The sequence below is a fragment of the Rhagoletis pomonella genome, unplaced genomic scaffold, assembly GCF_013731165.1.
Source record: "Rhagoletis pomonella isolate Grant_MI unplaced genomic scaffold, Rhpom_1.0 Rhpom_scaffold_00001, whole genome shotgun sequence".
NCBI classification, from domain to species: domain Eukaryota; kingdom Metazoa; phylum Arthropoda; class Insecta; order Diptera; family Tephritidae; genus Rhagoletis; species Rhagoletis pomonella.
The window spans coordinates 47,589,795-47,605,852 of record NW_023458555.1 but is presented as its reverse complement, the minus strand read 5'-3'; the positions used below and the strand labels follow the sequence as shown (position 1 = coordinate 47,605,852).

General features: G+C 41.8%; 1 protein-coding gene and 1 long non-coding RNA gene across 2 annotated transcripts in view; one reads left to right on the top strand and one right to left on the bottom strand.

The window, feature by feature from the left end:
• LOC118745283 overlaps positions 1–7,720 on the bottom strand; it is an 11,920-nt gene extending 4,200 nt beyond the window's left edge. The window contains exons 1-2 of the long non-coding RNA XR_004993630.1: positions 7,577–7,720; positions 7,346–7,512 (exon numbers count right to left, since the gene is read on the bottom strand). This is a non-coding gene — a long non-coding RNA (uncharacterized LOC118745283). The remainder of the gene's footprint in view (positions 1–7,345; positions 7,513–7,576) is intronic.
• Positions 1–16,058, top strand: part of LOC118745224 (beta-galactosidase) — a 347,980-nt gene that overhangs the window by 157,320 nt on the left and 174,602 nt on the right. The window lies entirely within an intron of this gene.

The following is a 16,058-nucleotide window of genomic DNA, read 5'->3' as shown; positions in this document are numbered from 1 at the left end:
TACCGCCACGTTTCCAGCTCGTGAAATGCGGATGCGGTACCAACGCCTGCATTTGCATTTCTTCGGAACGACTGTTTGGTGCCTGGCTTCCGTTCTTGCTGGAGGTGTCGCCGTAGCTCTTCTGTTGGCTCCGTTGGCAGTTGGGCCTCTCCAGTAAGGTTGCGCCAACTTGTTGGGGTGTTTGTGGATTCAGCCTCGTTGGCGTCCAGCCACTTCATTATGTCGCCCATCCCATCTTCTTCCTCGGAATGGGAGTTGTGGTTAGTGGCCTGCTCCTCGACTTCGCGGAGTAAACCCTCGCTCGCCATCAAGCTCATCTCCCCGTCGTCTTGTGTGGTGTTGCTGATGGCCTCGCAAATATACCGCTTCGGTGGCGGTTCTTCCCCTGGGGTACTTGCGGTGGTGTCGGTAAAAATGCGTAGGCGTATGCCCACATTGCGGGTATACTCGTTGTACCTGCGCGTTGTTTGTCTTCCGCGGTTATGTTTACTTCGCCCCGTTAGAGGTGTCAAACTAACGATGGTACTATCGATAGTATCGATAGCTTTATTTGTTTGCCCCTATCGATGAGTAGTGATATTTTTTCTCAAAAAAGGTTAAACTATCGATAGTACTAGTTGACTATCGATAGTTTAAAACCTCTAGCACTGCCGAATTTATTTATAATGTCTCCATGTAGCTGCGCGTCAGTTTTTTAAGTTTGTCAATTTTTTATTATAAGTGATACTTTCATTGTGATTCCTCCTTTAATGGCCGTTTTCTCAAGCAACCTTTAATTGAAAAGCTCCCTTTATATTTAAACGTTGCTTCAAACCATAAGGCATTGGCTGAAGTAAAGCATTTCTATTATCGGTGTTTGACGTTTGTGTGTTTCTTGGCTGTAAACAAATCAAAAAATTATATTATGAAATTTAAAGAAAATATATCATATTTGAAAATTTATAATAAGCAACAATTAAACAAGGCAACAGTGATTTTGTTGCGGCAAATGACAAAGCTGTTTTTGGTAGACTTTTTTATGCTGATTACGAGTCCCTAAGCATAAAGTTTCCATCAGCTCCAGATTTTGAGAAAAACGAGGTCAAAGTGTCAAAAAATCGCGTTTTTTGCAATATATTAGAAGGTCTAGCACAAAAAGAAAAGGTGATAGAACCTTTAACTGAGACTTAAACTAAAGCTATAACTCTCGGCTACTATCCGTGCACCTTGACCCGATGGTCACTAAAAGTCATTTATTGAACAATAAAAAATACTGGAATAAATACTGTGCTATTGAAAAAAATAAATAAGTTTTGCCAAATTCAGTTTTTGCTGTTAAATAAATAACTATAAGTGACCTTAGGGTTAAGGTTCAGGGATGCTATTTTAAGCGATTGTAGTCGAAAGTTCAAGCCTTAATTTTAGCCCAAGTGGAAGGCTCTATCTCCTTTTGTTTAATTTCGGTGGGTACTCAAACTTCGCACAAAATCAGGTAATCAAAAATTACTATAAGTGACCATCAGGTCAAGGTGTAGGGATGATATTTTTAGGGATAGTAGTCGAGACTTCTAGCTTCAATTTAAGCCTAATACCGCCCGTTGATTATAGATTCCGGCTCCTAGGTGAACAAATAAAAGCTGCCAAATTTCCGTGCTATGATAACTGTGACGTGGCGCTTTATTTCCTGTTTTATAAAATGTACATATACATGGTAGATTAGAAGAAATACACATATATTCAGGCAGGTTCTGCAATTCACTTCCGAGTGAATTTGAGTCGGATTCGTGTAGAATTCAAATTGGCAGGGGTTGAAATTCACTCGGAAGTGAATTGCAGAACCTGCCTGATTAAGAATTTTTGTGCGATTTCACTCCTATTTGCCAGAATCTAAAATGACCTTTTCATTCTCCTCGTTCAAATTATTTAGTAATGACAAGGAGGTTCACAATAAAGAAAAATCGATAAATCTACATAGGGGGCTCACAATAAATCAAAATCTATAAATTTACATTGCTTAGGCTATGTCTACACTGCGCCAACATCCCCGCCTTCGTGAATCTGATCAGATTCACCAACATCAAGTTTGACTAAGTTGCAGGCCGGTCGCTTATAGATGCCCGCCTTCGTTTGAATCAGCGCGGTTCTCACTTGGTTGTCTTTACCTGGGAAGACCTTCACTACTCGTTTCATGGGCCAACTCGACTGGTGCATACCACGATCGCATACTAATACCACATCTCCTACTGCTAGTGGTTTTACCGGTAGACACCATTTCTTTCGCCGTGTCAGACCAGGAAGATATTCATCGATCCATTTTTTCCAGGTCCGATACTGCATTTGCCGCACTTTACGCCAAAGTTTGCGGGTGACTCGGAACTTCTCCTCTTGAGGGTGTGGTGTTTGTTCACAATTCGGGGTACCTAGGAGAAAGTGATTAGGGGTTAGTGGTTGGTCAGTCGGTTCGTCCAGTGCAACATTTGTTAACGGTCGGGAATTTACGATGTTTTAGGCCTCGCACATCAAACTATATAAGGAGTGCTCGTGAAGATTCTCGCTGTGTACTGCGTGTCCCATCGGTCTTTTATTGCTGCGCACCAACCGCTCCCAGCAACCTTCTGCGTGTGGATTGAGTGGACAGTTGAAAACCCACTCTATATTCATGTTTTCGAAGTCCTTTAACTGGCGCTTTCACTCCTTGTCAGCACCGACAAAATTTGTTCCATTATCCGAACAAATACGAATGGGTGTGCCACGTCGACACATTGAGTTTTTAATGTAAGTCAGACACGTATCAGTTGAGAGATCCTTCGCCATTTCTAAATGCACTGCACGTGAAGTTAAACATGTAAAAAGGTCGATCCAACGCTTTTCGCTCCGCCTACCAATGACAATCGTGAACGGTCCCATATAGTCCAACCCGACGTACGTGAAAGGCCTAACAAATGGCGACAATCGATCGCTTGGCAGCTGGCCCATCAATGGCGGGCGTGGAGTAGCTCTTTCCTTGATGCAGTACTGACACCTTTTTATAGCCCGACGCACTTCTGCTCTTATGTGTGGTATCCAATACCTACGTCGTATCTCGGCAATTTTCATGGAGTTGTTTTGTTGCTTCCAAATACGGTGGTAGTAGTCTATGATAATCTGGGTTAGATGACCAATCTTGGGTAGAATTATCGGTCTTCTGGTATAATATGGAATTGCTGATGCAGCGTCTATTCTCCCTCCAAGTCTGATTACTCCTTCGCCATCCACTATGGGCCAGAGATGAAACGCTTCCATTTGTACCGCCCGAACGATGACTGTTTCAGCTCGCCTTAGCTCGACGGTATTAGGTTACCGTAGACGCGTGCATCCTTTAATGTGTAGCAGTTTTCCCTAAACCGCATTATCCAACTGACTACTCTCTTCAGCCGTATAAATGATGAAAATCTCTTTAAAAATTAAGTATTAACATTAATTAGTAAAATAGTAAATCTTTTGCGTAGCTCAATATTTGTACTTTCGCAGGTTACGCTTGATGGCCAACTTGCCTCTTCATCCTGGAGGAACTTTGGTCCGGTTATCCAAGATGATTCCCTCTTCTGGTCTCTAACCCGTGTCCCAAAATCAGCGGGGTTTAATGCACTGGACAACCATCTCCAGTCATTGACGTCACTGCCATCTACAATTTCGTTGACACGATGTGCTACATAAGGCTTGTATCGACGATGATCTGATTTTATCCAAGATAAAACAGTTTTTGAATCAGACCACTCTACTATACGGGTTGGAGACTTGTCATGACTTTCAACAATGCTTGCCCTCAAACGTGTTGCGAGAACTGCCGATTGCAGCTCGAGACGAGGGACAGACACAAGTTTTATTGGAGCGCATTTGGTTCTTCCAGCAACAAAGTTTGGTTGTGTATCGCCATGGTCGCCCACAAATCCCCAGTAAGCTACTGCAGCATACGCTGATTTACTCGCATCGGCAAACACGTGTAGGTCCGCTGATGATGACATAAAATTAGCTCCATAACAACGCGGTATGCTTATTTTCTCCAAGTCGTGTAACGCTCGCAGCCATTTTCCCCATCGTTCCTTCGCTGCATCGGAAACCTCTATGTCCCAATCTTTCTGCTCTCTCCATATTGTCTGCAGGATTAGTTTCGCCTGCAACGTATATTCAGCTGCAACTCCGAAAGGATCAAAAACCGACATTGTTATGCTGAGCACTTCTCGCTTGGTTGGCCTTCGTTTCTTCAGCAGCACATCTCTATTAACTTTTCCAAATGACAAGGTAAATTTCAGTGCCTCACTTTTGGTCACCCAAAACATTCCAAGTACATTCGGGAATAACTCGGTGCTTTCCCTATCAAGATTTAGGGTAGATACAGATAGTTCTTCTCTATTTAATCACTAACAACTTTCGAGTTCGATACAAATCTTTTTAATTCGAAGCCTCCGTTTGCATGTATCCAAATTGCCTGTTTTGTAACCTTCAGGGTCTCCTCAGCGCTTGAAAAGCTATGAACGAAATCATCTACATAATGATTGTGTATGATGGCTGCCCCAGCTTCAGGAAATTTTTCTTTGAACTCTTCTGCATTTTGCATGTGGCTCCAAATGTCATAACATTCATGACATATTCAGCCAGAGGTGCTCCCGGATCAGTTCTCCACAAGAAACGTTGTGCTGTTAAATCTTCTGCGCGAATCCTGATTTGGTGGAACATTTCCACCATGTCTGCACAAACACCGACTGGCTTCTGCCTGAATTTCAGGAGAACCGGTGTCAAAGGCTGCGATAGATCCGGCCCACTTAGCAGCATGGAGTTTAGTGAAATTCCATGAGATTCAGCCGCCGCATCGAAACCAGTCTGAGTTTTATTGTGGTTATTTACACCAAAATTAGGTAGATACCATGTTCGTCCACTCTTTTGTACCACTTCCTCATTATTCAGCTTCCGACAATAGCCTTTATTAACATATTCCGAAATGATAGCTGAGTACGCCTTTTTAAAATCATCATTCCTTTCAAACTTTCTCTCCAGTGAAAAGAAAACCTTTTTTTCCGCCATCTCTCGACTTTCCGGCAACTCTCTCTTATCTTGCTTCCACAGTAAACAGGTTTCGTAACGACGCCCATAGCGCTTCGTGTTCTCTTCCAATAGCTTCTTAGCCCTTAGCATGTCTTCAGCTTCAACCGGTTGCTTCATCGTATTTACTCCCATATTCTCATTGACGATGTACTCGCTGACTAAATTCTCCAACTTTTCCGGCTTCTCATTGTATCGTATACCTGTGTAAATAAAGAACGAAAACGAACATTGGGGGTTGAATGGCTCCCTGTTCCATAAATCGCCCATCCAAGTTTGGTTAATACCACTGCAGTACCTCTACTTCCGTCATACGCTATTCGACGTGGGATACCCAGAGGAGCGTTGTCCAATCCTATCAGCAGCTCTGGTGTTGCATCGCTGTATTGCATAATAGGTAAGTGTCGATGCTTGTAATGCAGCTCCGATAAGCGGAGAGACTGCATTGGTAGTTGCAGGTTTTCAACCGTGCGAACGCCTTGTAATTTGAATCTTCTACGATTATGCCCAACTCCTGATATCTCCACGTCCACTCTACACGAGGGCTCCGTGACTGTTGTGGTTCCGAACCGCTGCAATGTTAGGTTATCATTATGTTCTTTAAGTCCATAGTCCGGCTGGCTAGACCCCGATTCATTAACGATATCGCTGACCCCTCATCGAAGAATGTGTAGTTCTTGACCTCCTTCACATCGGCATACAAAATAACTGGAATTATTTTGAAGAACTTCGGTGTGTGTCTAGGTACTATGGTACTGGTGAAAACTGATACTGCTTCATCTGATGCTTGCTGCTGCTGAACTGCTTGTCTTGAAGCCGATGGCAACGGTTGCTGAATACCAGGCCCTGATGACGGCTGTGATGCTTCTTGTGAACGCGTCAAATCCCAATTTTTACTTCTACCACTAGACTGATGAAGATGTGCATGCAACTTCTTTGAGCAGCGCCTATCCCCACACGCATGTTGTTCGCCACACAGATTGCTTCGGTGACCCCCTTTTAAGCAGTTGAAACAGAGCCTTTTACGTCGTACTACACGGCACATATCAGGAAGATGCATACGTAAAAACTTATCGCACTTAGTTATGTTATGTCTCTCCGCGCACACTTCACATGCTATTCGAGTATTCTCATTATTACCCTCATTCACATGGAAGAATCTTTGGCGGTCTTCAGTTCTATTTTGGCGCATCTCGAAGGTTGAATATGCACAAGCTGAATAAACGACGTCCGATAGTTCCTGCAACCAGTCGCTAAAGTGGACGATGGATACAGCATGTCACGCCCACTCGATGCGCCTTTGTATAGGCAGCTTCAACAACAGTTCTTCCATCAATGTTGGGTTCGATAAATGACGATCACAATCAGCTGCTTGGAAAAATGAAAATAAATTTTGAACCTTCGTTGCGAATATTACCAATTGTTCAATTCGATGTTCGGTGCAAAATTACGAATTTTATTATTTGACTCTTTACTAAAAACTCTGGTTTCCCAAAGCGGTCCTGTAAAACTTTCATTACTTGGCTAACATTTCGGCTGTGTATTAATAAACATTCAATTGTTTTCCTAGCTTTCCCTTTGCCTGCTTTTTGAAGACGCATCATATTTTGCGTGCCACTATACCGATACTCTGCAGTTGTAGCTATAAAATTTTTTTTAAACATTGGCCAGTCCTCTGGACGACCATCGACTTCAGATGCTGACACCATATTAGACCTGGTTTGGGAATGGCCAACAACGCTAGATCCTGCTGTAACAATTCTATCGTTGCCCATCATATCCACTTGTATTTGTCTAGTTTTCCTTAGCTCTTCTTGAAGGCTTTGTACTTGCTGTAGGATTTCCGCTAAATTTAATTCCAGCGATTGGTTGGCAAGCGGATTCGCTAACGGCTGCAGGGCCACCGTTTCTCGACATTCTTCATTCGTATCGCTGTCTCCTTGCACACCTTGACTTGCGCCCGAACGTGTTTTGGCATGCTGTATGTATGTCTACGATAATAACGTTATGAGTGGTCCCGATATTTTTCAATAACGTTTTTCTTTCGTTTATTTTTTAGGTTAAAACTATTTTCTGTCCAAATAATTTAATAATTTGTTGTATGCCACCGTCCGACCACCAATTATTCTCCCTAACCAATCTCCCAGAGTACTTACCGATTACTCCTTAGGGTGTCTCACCAAAATCAACTAGCAATCCCACGACGTACTCCTCTTTAGTAACAATTCACCGATAACAATGCATTAAATATTCATCTGCGCTAGTTGGTACCCTCAAATTTTTCCACCTTTTAATCTGCGCCAGCGCGCACATTCGGAGCTCCACGGCTGCTCTTTGCTTTTCCCAAGAAAAGCCAAATAAAGAAATGTTGATTATAGATTCCGGCTCCTAGGTGAACAAATAAAAGCTGTCAAATTTCCGTGCTATGATAACTGTGACGTGGCGCTTTATTTCCTGTTTTATAAAATGTACATATACATGGTAGATTAGAAGAAATACACATATATTAAGAACTTACGCTTTTGTGCGTTTTCACTCCTCCTTGCCAGAATCTATAATGACCTTTTCTTTCTCCTCGATCAAATTATTTAGTGATGGCAAGGAGGCTCACAATAAAGAAAAATCGATAAATTTACATTGCTTAGGCTATGTCTACACTGCGCCAACACCGCCTTTTGTTTCTTTGCTAGAACTTCTAAAAGATTGCCAAAAAAAACCCGATTTTTTGACATTTTGACCTCGTTTTTCACAAAATCTGGAGCTGATGGAAACCTTATGCTCATGGATTCGTAATCAGCACTGACAAGTCAATCAAAAACAGCTGTAACATTTGCCGCAACACATTTTTTCCCATTTTTGTTGCCATGTGTTATAGATCATAAGAATAAGCTTTCTTTACTAGGCTCATAATTTTATTTTTAATTGTAAGCTTCAGTAATAGATATGTAAATAAATAAATAATATTCGATAATTAAATGCATTACTTAGACAGAACTATACATGTTAGAGCAATATTTAAACATAAAGTGAATTTTAAAGTTAAAAGTTACTTAAGAAAACGGCCCTTCATGTGTTTATATTTTCAGTATGTTGTTTTTTTTTTTGTTTTTCGATGCAGTCCCTGTTAATTTGGAACAGTGTTTAACATTACATTGACTATCGATAGTGCTATCGATGGTATTGCTGGAAACTATCAATGAGTAATGATAGTTTTTTTCTGAAACAGGGAAACTTTACAGCTCTACGCCCCGTATGTTAGGCTGGCGATCATCTTCGTCGCTAGAAATTTCTATGGGAGTGGGGGCTTTTTGCCATCGCCCCCTCTTCCTCGCTGTCGTCCCCTAGTTCGCCAAACACCTCTGTTTCGTCGTCGTCTGTACCGCCGCCGCTCGCTGACCGGGTTTCGTTTCCTTCGTCTTCTGGTGCCGTCATCCTCCTCAACCTAACCCGTGAGGAGTCGTTGGTTGGGTATTCGGCGGAGTATTCGTTTCCTTCGCTTGATGTGTATGACGACATGGTGTGCTGTGATCGATATTCGTTTCTTGCCCGTCTTTTTATCTAAACGCGGCACAACTTGGCTGCATTACGTTGCTGTACAAAGTTGTTGCCTTTTGGCTTGTTGGGTGTTGTTGGTTGCGTTAATGCACTTGATCACGGCATAGTTTGTGTGTTGATGTGTGTCGTATGTGCGCTGTATGTAAGTATATATGCATGTACAATGTACATATATCCCCCATGTGTTTTTGTTTGTTCTAAAGAATTTTGCGTAGTCGGTGTGCTAGTTCGTTTGCGCGCCTGATCGCACGACCTTGCTTTTGCCTGCAGTGTTGGGCCCTGTGCCTTTGTTTACGTGCTGCTGCATATAGGTATGTATGTATGTACATATGCCGATGGTGTCTTGTTTGCATTCTCCCTGTGCACGCTTATTTGTTTACGCGCTGGATCACGCCACTTTGCCGTTGCCTGGATTGCTGATGCTGTGCCTTTGTGTATGCGTTGGTGTGTATGTATGTATGTGTATACATTTGTATGTATGTCGCTGTTATGTTTGATGGGTTTTTATGCATTCCAGGCATGTTTGTTTACGCACGCGTGTTACTCGGGTGTACGTGGCGTATGAGTAACTTTCTTTCCTGCTCATTTTTCATACAAAAAATCTTTGCGCATTTTCATTTGACCACTCATTATTTCGTATTTATCCATCGACTTTCTTCATCAATAACTTTTTTTTTAACAAAACAGGCTTTAGTACAAACGCTAAAATTTGGCACAGAACTTGTTATTTTTTTAATTTTTCTTCTGTTAAAGTTTGATTCTTTTCATTTTTTCATTAAATAATAAAAAAAATGGTTCCGATGCAGAAGCGGAAAACTTTTGACTGCCATTCACCTGGGAGTGGCCAGAAGCGATTCTTGTGCGTACGGTTCAAATCGCAGCTCACAACGTCCGGATATTTATGTCCACGCGAGCTAAAGTGAGAAGGCGTAAAACTTCGCGTGCGCTGGGTTTGGGTCCCGCCACGTTAAAACCCCGCCCAATGAAAAGAAAAAACAGCCTCGGATGAGACCCCCTTTTTCTGATGACGACCACGGCAAACGTATAACGGACTATGATTTAAGGGTATGCACATAGAATATCCGGACCCTAAATGGGGAAGGTCCCTCTTCCCGGCTGGTTGATGTCCTCGGGAAGACAAAGGCTGACATCACCGCCATCCAAGAAATGCGATGGACGGGGCATGGAAAAGTAAGCGTGAAGCCTTGCGACGTCTACTACACCTGCCACGTAAAGGAGCGCAAATTCGGTGTTGGATTCGTGGTAGGGGAGAGACTCCGTCGCCGAGTACTGGCGTTCACCCCGGTGGACGAACGTCTAGCCACAATCCGCATCAAAGCTAGATTCTTCAACATCTCGCTCATCTGCGCCCATACCCGACGGAAGACAAGGATGAGGCGTCCAAGGATCTCTTCTATGAGCGCTTGGAACGTACATATGAGCGCTGCCCCCGACACGATGTCAAAATCGTCCTTGGCGATTTTAATGCCAAGGTGGGCAAGGAAGGGATTTTTGGCGCCACTGTCGGAAAATTCAGCCTCCACGACGAAACGTCCGATAACGGACTGAGGCTGATCGACTTCGCAGGGCTGCAATCACAACAGACGGCCAATTTATTCGCCACTCGACAAACACACCTGCTCTCTGAAAGCACTCTTCAACAATCCGACATACACGAGCAGTGGAACCACATTTCCCGATCATTAAGTACCGCCGCCGAAGAAGAACTTGGATTTCAGCGAGCCCGAAAGGACAACTGGTACGATGAGGAATGTCAAGAAGCCGCAGAGAAAAAAGGTGCCGCCTACAGGGCCACGCTGCGATCGGGCGCAACGCGAGCCATGTGGGACCGTTATAGGGAACTGAATAAGGAAGCGAGCTGTCCCACCGCCTGACTATGCCGAGGTACGAATAGCGATTACGCGGCTGAAAAACAACAAAGCTGCTGGAGATGACGGCCTGCCAGCCGAGTTATTCAAGTACGGCGGCGAGGAGCTGATGAGGTGCATGCATCAGCTCGTATGCAGAATATGGTCAGATGAACGCATGCCCGACGACTGGAATTTAAGTGTGCTCTGCCCAATCCACAAGAAAAGCGACCCCGCCATACGCGCCAACTACCGCGGAATCAGCCTTCTAAGCATAGGTTATAAGGTCTTTCAAAAGCACGAAGAGAAGTTGCCTTTATGCCGCGATGTCTGAATTTGGTATCCCAGCGAAACTAATACGGCTGTGTAAAATGGCGTTGAGCAATACCACCAGCTCCGTCAGAATAGGGAAGGATCTCCCCGAGCCGTTTGATACCAAACGAGGTTTCAGACAAGGGGACTCCCTTTCGTGTGATTTCTTTAATCTGATGTTGGAGAACATATCAGAGCCGCAGAACTGAACCGCTCAGGCACAATACTTTACAAGAGCATACAATTGCTGGCGTATGCCGACGACATCGATGTTATCGGTAAAAAGAAGGGCAACGTCTGTTCTGCCTCCTCGGGATTGAATAGAGAAGCAAAGCGAATGGGTCTGGTGGTGAACGAGGACAAAACGAAGTATCTCCTGTCGTCACATAAACAGTCAGAGCATACGCGTCTTGGCACCCACGTCACTGTTGACAGTTACAAGTTTGAAAAAGTAGACGACTTCGTTTATTTGGGAACCAGCATTAACACCAATAATAATATCAGCCTTGAAATGCAACGGAGAATCCCTCTTGCCAACAAGTGCTACTTTGGGCTGAGTAGGCAATTGAGAAGTAAAGTCCTCTCTCGTCATATAAAGATCACACTCTATAAGTTACTCATCATGCCTGTGCTGGTATATGACGCGGAGGCATGGACAATGAAAGCGTCTGATGAGGCGCTCTTGGAGTTTTCGAGTGAAATATTCTGCGAAAGATTTACGGACCTTTACGCGTTGGTGATGGCGAATATCGCAGACGATTTAACTATGAGCTGTATGAGATTTACAACGATATAGACATAGTGCAGCGAATTAAAATTCAGCGGTTCCGCTGGCTTGGCCACGCCGTTGGAATGGACAGAAGCGCTCCTGCTCTGAAAATATTCAGCGCGGGCCGCGATGCTGGTAACAGAGGAAGAGGAAGGCCTCCTCTGCGTTGGAAAGACCAGGTTCACTTGGCTTCACTTGGCATTTTCAATTGGCGTCAGTTAGCACAGAAGAGAAATGACTGGCGTGCTGTTTTGGACTCGGCCAAAATCGCTTAGGCGGTTACAGCGCCAATAAAGAAGAAGAAGAAAAATAAAAGAAGCTGGAATGATAGTTAATTTGTCAGAAATTATAAGCCCTATCGGAAAGTGATGTATATATGGTTTATGGAGAATTTCATTGGCTTTCATTTGCCTTTTTTTTAATAGGTTCGTAATTTTTGCTTTAAGCTGAATAACGGTAAATTGCAAATATCTCGAAAACGTATCTATAGAAAAAAAAAATTAAATCGATTTTCGGAATCACCGAGCAATTCTACATAGGAATTGGATAGTGGCATCTATAGAACGTTTTTGCTGTAAGCCAGTGTAATTTGTCTTTGTACTCTAACATAATTCCTGTATTTTTTGTGGTATTTTTTTGTTTTTGGTTAAAATACAGATACAACTTTATTTATTTCATAATGTTCAGCTTTACATGGAAGAATAAGTGTTGAAGTGAAGAAATAAATTTTTTTTTTGCTTAATATTGCCTCTCCGGATGTTTTTATGCGGTTTTTTTTAGAATTTTTTACATGGAAAATCTGAATTTATGCGGTTTTTGAAAATGCTGGAACGCATCCCCTGTTTTTGTATGAAAGTAAAGAACTTTTTTATGCGGCTTTCTGAGGAACGCATGTACCGCATAAAAAAGACCTAAGTGTATTCAATGTTTTTGGAACCTACAGCAAACATTTTGCAAATGCAGACAATAGACCTCATCGGCGTTGATCAGCACATTGGAAAAATTTTGGAGGTGGTTAAGAATGATCGAAAGAATGCAGAAGGAGTCACTACTGAGTTAATTAAAAAATTTCGTATGATTACAGCCGATCTAGGAAGCAGGTAAACAAAAAACTGAAGTAACCCCCATCTTTCAATGAAAATGAGTACTGGCGACGGTCTATAATAATACCGTATCTGGATTCACTAACGGTCTCTTTACAACTACGCTTTTCCAATGAAAATACTCCTGCTTTTTCGCTGTCTAGATTGCACCAATTGTATTCGATTAAATGTTCCAGTGAAAAGATACGAAGCATTTTCAACAGATCTATGATCTAGGTAAGGGAAGTGAACTCATTCTTTGGTACAATTTATGGAAGAAAAAGAACTTGTCCGAAGAAGATTTGAAAGATGTTGAAGTTGTAGATCTATTTAAAGAAGAAAAAAATAATATCTAACAGCAATAAATAAGGGTGTTTTCATTTTGAGTGCTTTTCCATGCACAACAGTGACACTTCGTAGACTAGAAACCTGGCTCAGAAGCACAACAGGAGAAGAAAGGAAATATCCAAAAAATTAACAAGTATATTTCGTACGCCCTTGGATCCGGATCGGAATAAGCGACTGGAACACGGCTGTTTGTCAAAAGCATACGATTTCGAACTCACGTAAACGTACATTTACTAAGTGAGATAGCATGAACGCTCTTCGAAAACATTTTAAATGCAGCAAAAACGCTCCATTAGTTTTGAGCCTTAAATTTGTGAAATATTTTTCGGGTTTGAAACATTGACTATTTTATGTTATATAACAAAAATGGATTTCTTATGATATGTATACATACATATCTACGTTAATTTTATACAACAACTTAGTTTAGACACATTTACTCTTTTTCCGCCAATATTCATGTTCCTGTTGGTGAAAACAAATATGTAAATGCTGATACGAAATCGATATCTAGTTTAAAACTACAATAATAGAAGACATTAATATGCCGTGTTGTTGTGGGCAGAAAGTTGACCGTACTCAATCGAAGATAGACTGTGCGATATGTAAAGTGTTTTTCCACATGAAATTTGTTGGTATCGTACAAGCAGATGTTGATTATCTGTTAGCCATAGAGAGGCCTTTTTGCTGTAAAGATTGTTCGGATAAGCGTCGTGTTTCTATCCGCTCGTCACTTATATCTGCTTCGCCGTTTGTGATAAAGAATAAATACAGTGGAGAAATTAACATGCCTAATACTGAGCAACAATCCTTATTGCTTATTGTGTCCAATGTAATCGCTGCTCTAAGAGCGGACAATACTCGCATACTCTCTGTTGTGAATGTTTTGCTTGCCGATCGCGAAAATCTAATGAAAAAAAGGTTGAACTTCATCTGCAGATATGTTCGTTAAAATCTATACTCAGCGATAAAGACTATGTGCTTTCTAATCTGGCACGCGAAGTTAAAGCTCTGCACGGTAACATCTCTACTAGTGTCAATAATCTATGTAAATGCAGCCCCTACTGGGAATGTAAAAATTAATAAAAACAATAAATTTACATGTACTGCTAGTCAAACTCATTTGCTTGCTTCCTCTTCGTCTTCGTCATCGTCTCAATCTGTTTCTGATTCTCGTGTTATTGCGGCCGAAGTAAAACGTCCGTCATCAGCAGGCATGGACAGAGAGCGGGCACGTTCCCACGACAGTCGGGTCTATGTAACCGGAACGACCCAGATTTATATCTGGCCAAGGACTGTCACTCCAGCAACACTCCCCAAAAAGTCTTTGGGGAATTTGTATGCTGCTACGACAACAACAGAGAACGAGCACACGCTCAAAGAGCATCACCATCGCGTGTACGTATACAAGCAAGAGCGTAACGATGAGAACGCGACAGCATGCAAAATTAATTAAGAGCGTGTGTGAATCGGTAGCAAAGTATGCGGCGAAGAAAAATTTGACAGTTGTGAGGTGAATAAAATTTCACACAAACGCATAAAAAATTTTGACAATCGCAAAACTTGTTGATGATCGTTAAATGTAACGCCAAATTAACCCAAATAATAATACATCATTAAAAAATGGAGCCACCAGCAAAAAAAAACTAAAAAGAGCTACACTACACGTAAGTATTTCTTGTTAAATGCATTAGTTTTATGAATCAAACGCTTCAATTGATTATAAAAGGGAACAACGCAGAGCGTCACATCCTGCTGCAAAAGCGAGTAGAGCAGGATCTGTGGTTCACAGGGAAAAACGCCAATAGCAACACAGGCTGGAAGTAAGTTAAATATGTATTTTGGATGGAGATTGATGCACTAATAAGATTTTGTTTATTTATGTAACAGAAACATCGCGAAAGAACTGAGAGAGCAACTGGGTAACGGAAAAGACGCAGTTGCGTGTAAAACCCAATGGAATGCCCTGATGAAAAAGTATAAGTCCTTTTTTATATATCGCACAGGCGAGGGGACCGGCGAGGAGGCAACGGCGGAAGAGGCCAAAGACTGGGAGTCCTTTGACGAAATCCACGCGTATGCGGCGAAAAAGGACAATTATCATCCACCTTTCCTCATTGACAGCCGCAATGGAATTTATAGTGAGCTGCCAAGACAAGAAAGCGATTTGGGTTTCGTGCCCATAAATACGGACGACATTTCGTCGACCTCGCGTGCGTCCCTTCGCGAAGATTATACTCCTTCGCCTTCATCCTCAGGCGGAACTCCAAAAACAAAAACAGACTATCAGCGCCTAGAGAAGCACGTCTTGAAGCGTGACAGAAAGATTGGCAAGAAAATATCCTCGCTTCTCTGCGTATTCGGTCAGATGGTACAAACGGATTACCCGCACATTGATGCTTCGGGATTGCTGTTGTCCAGCGAATCGGACTCAGATTAATCTTTACATAACTTTCTTAGTAATTTGTTTGCACATATCGATGGTTCTGTGCAATAACGACACAACTCACAAAAAAAAACCCTACTACTGAACAGTGGCACATGTCTAATCTTTTTCTAATCCTTGCTAAATCTTTATGACCGCTTTATAAAGATTTATTAATGATTATAGATATGTGCCACTGTTCAGTAGTACGGTTTTTTTTTTGTTGTGTCGTAATTGCAGAGGACCATCGATATGAACGTTATGGTGTCTGTTATTTACCAAGCTAATTTGTTCTTTAGATTATTTTTTGATTATGCTCTACAATTAATTACGAAATCAAAACAAAACTCAATATTAATAATTAGTTTCATTTCAAAACAATTCATTTTTGACGGCGAATAACTATTGAACGAAAAGTTAAATACTGCTTAACAACTTTTTTTAGAGTACTGATTGATTTGAAATAAAACTGAATATTGAAAAACATTCAAAAATCCCCGATAGTTCCCAAAGGAAAGTAGCATTGAGTTTTGTTTTGCTTTCATAATTAATTGTAGAGCATAATCAAAAAAAAAATCTGAGTACGGAGTTAAAGAACAAATTAGCTTGGTAAATATCCTATTGTTAATATACATTTTTTT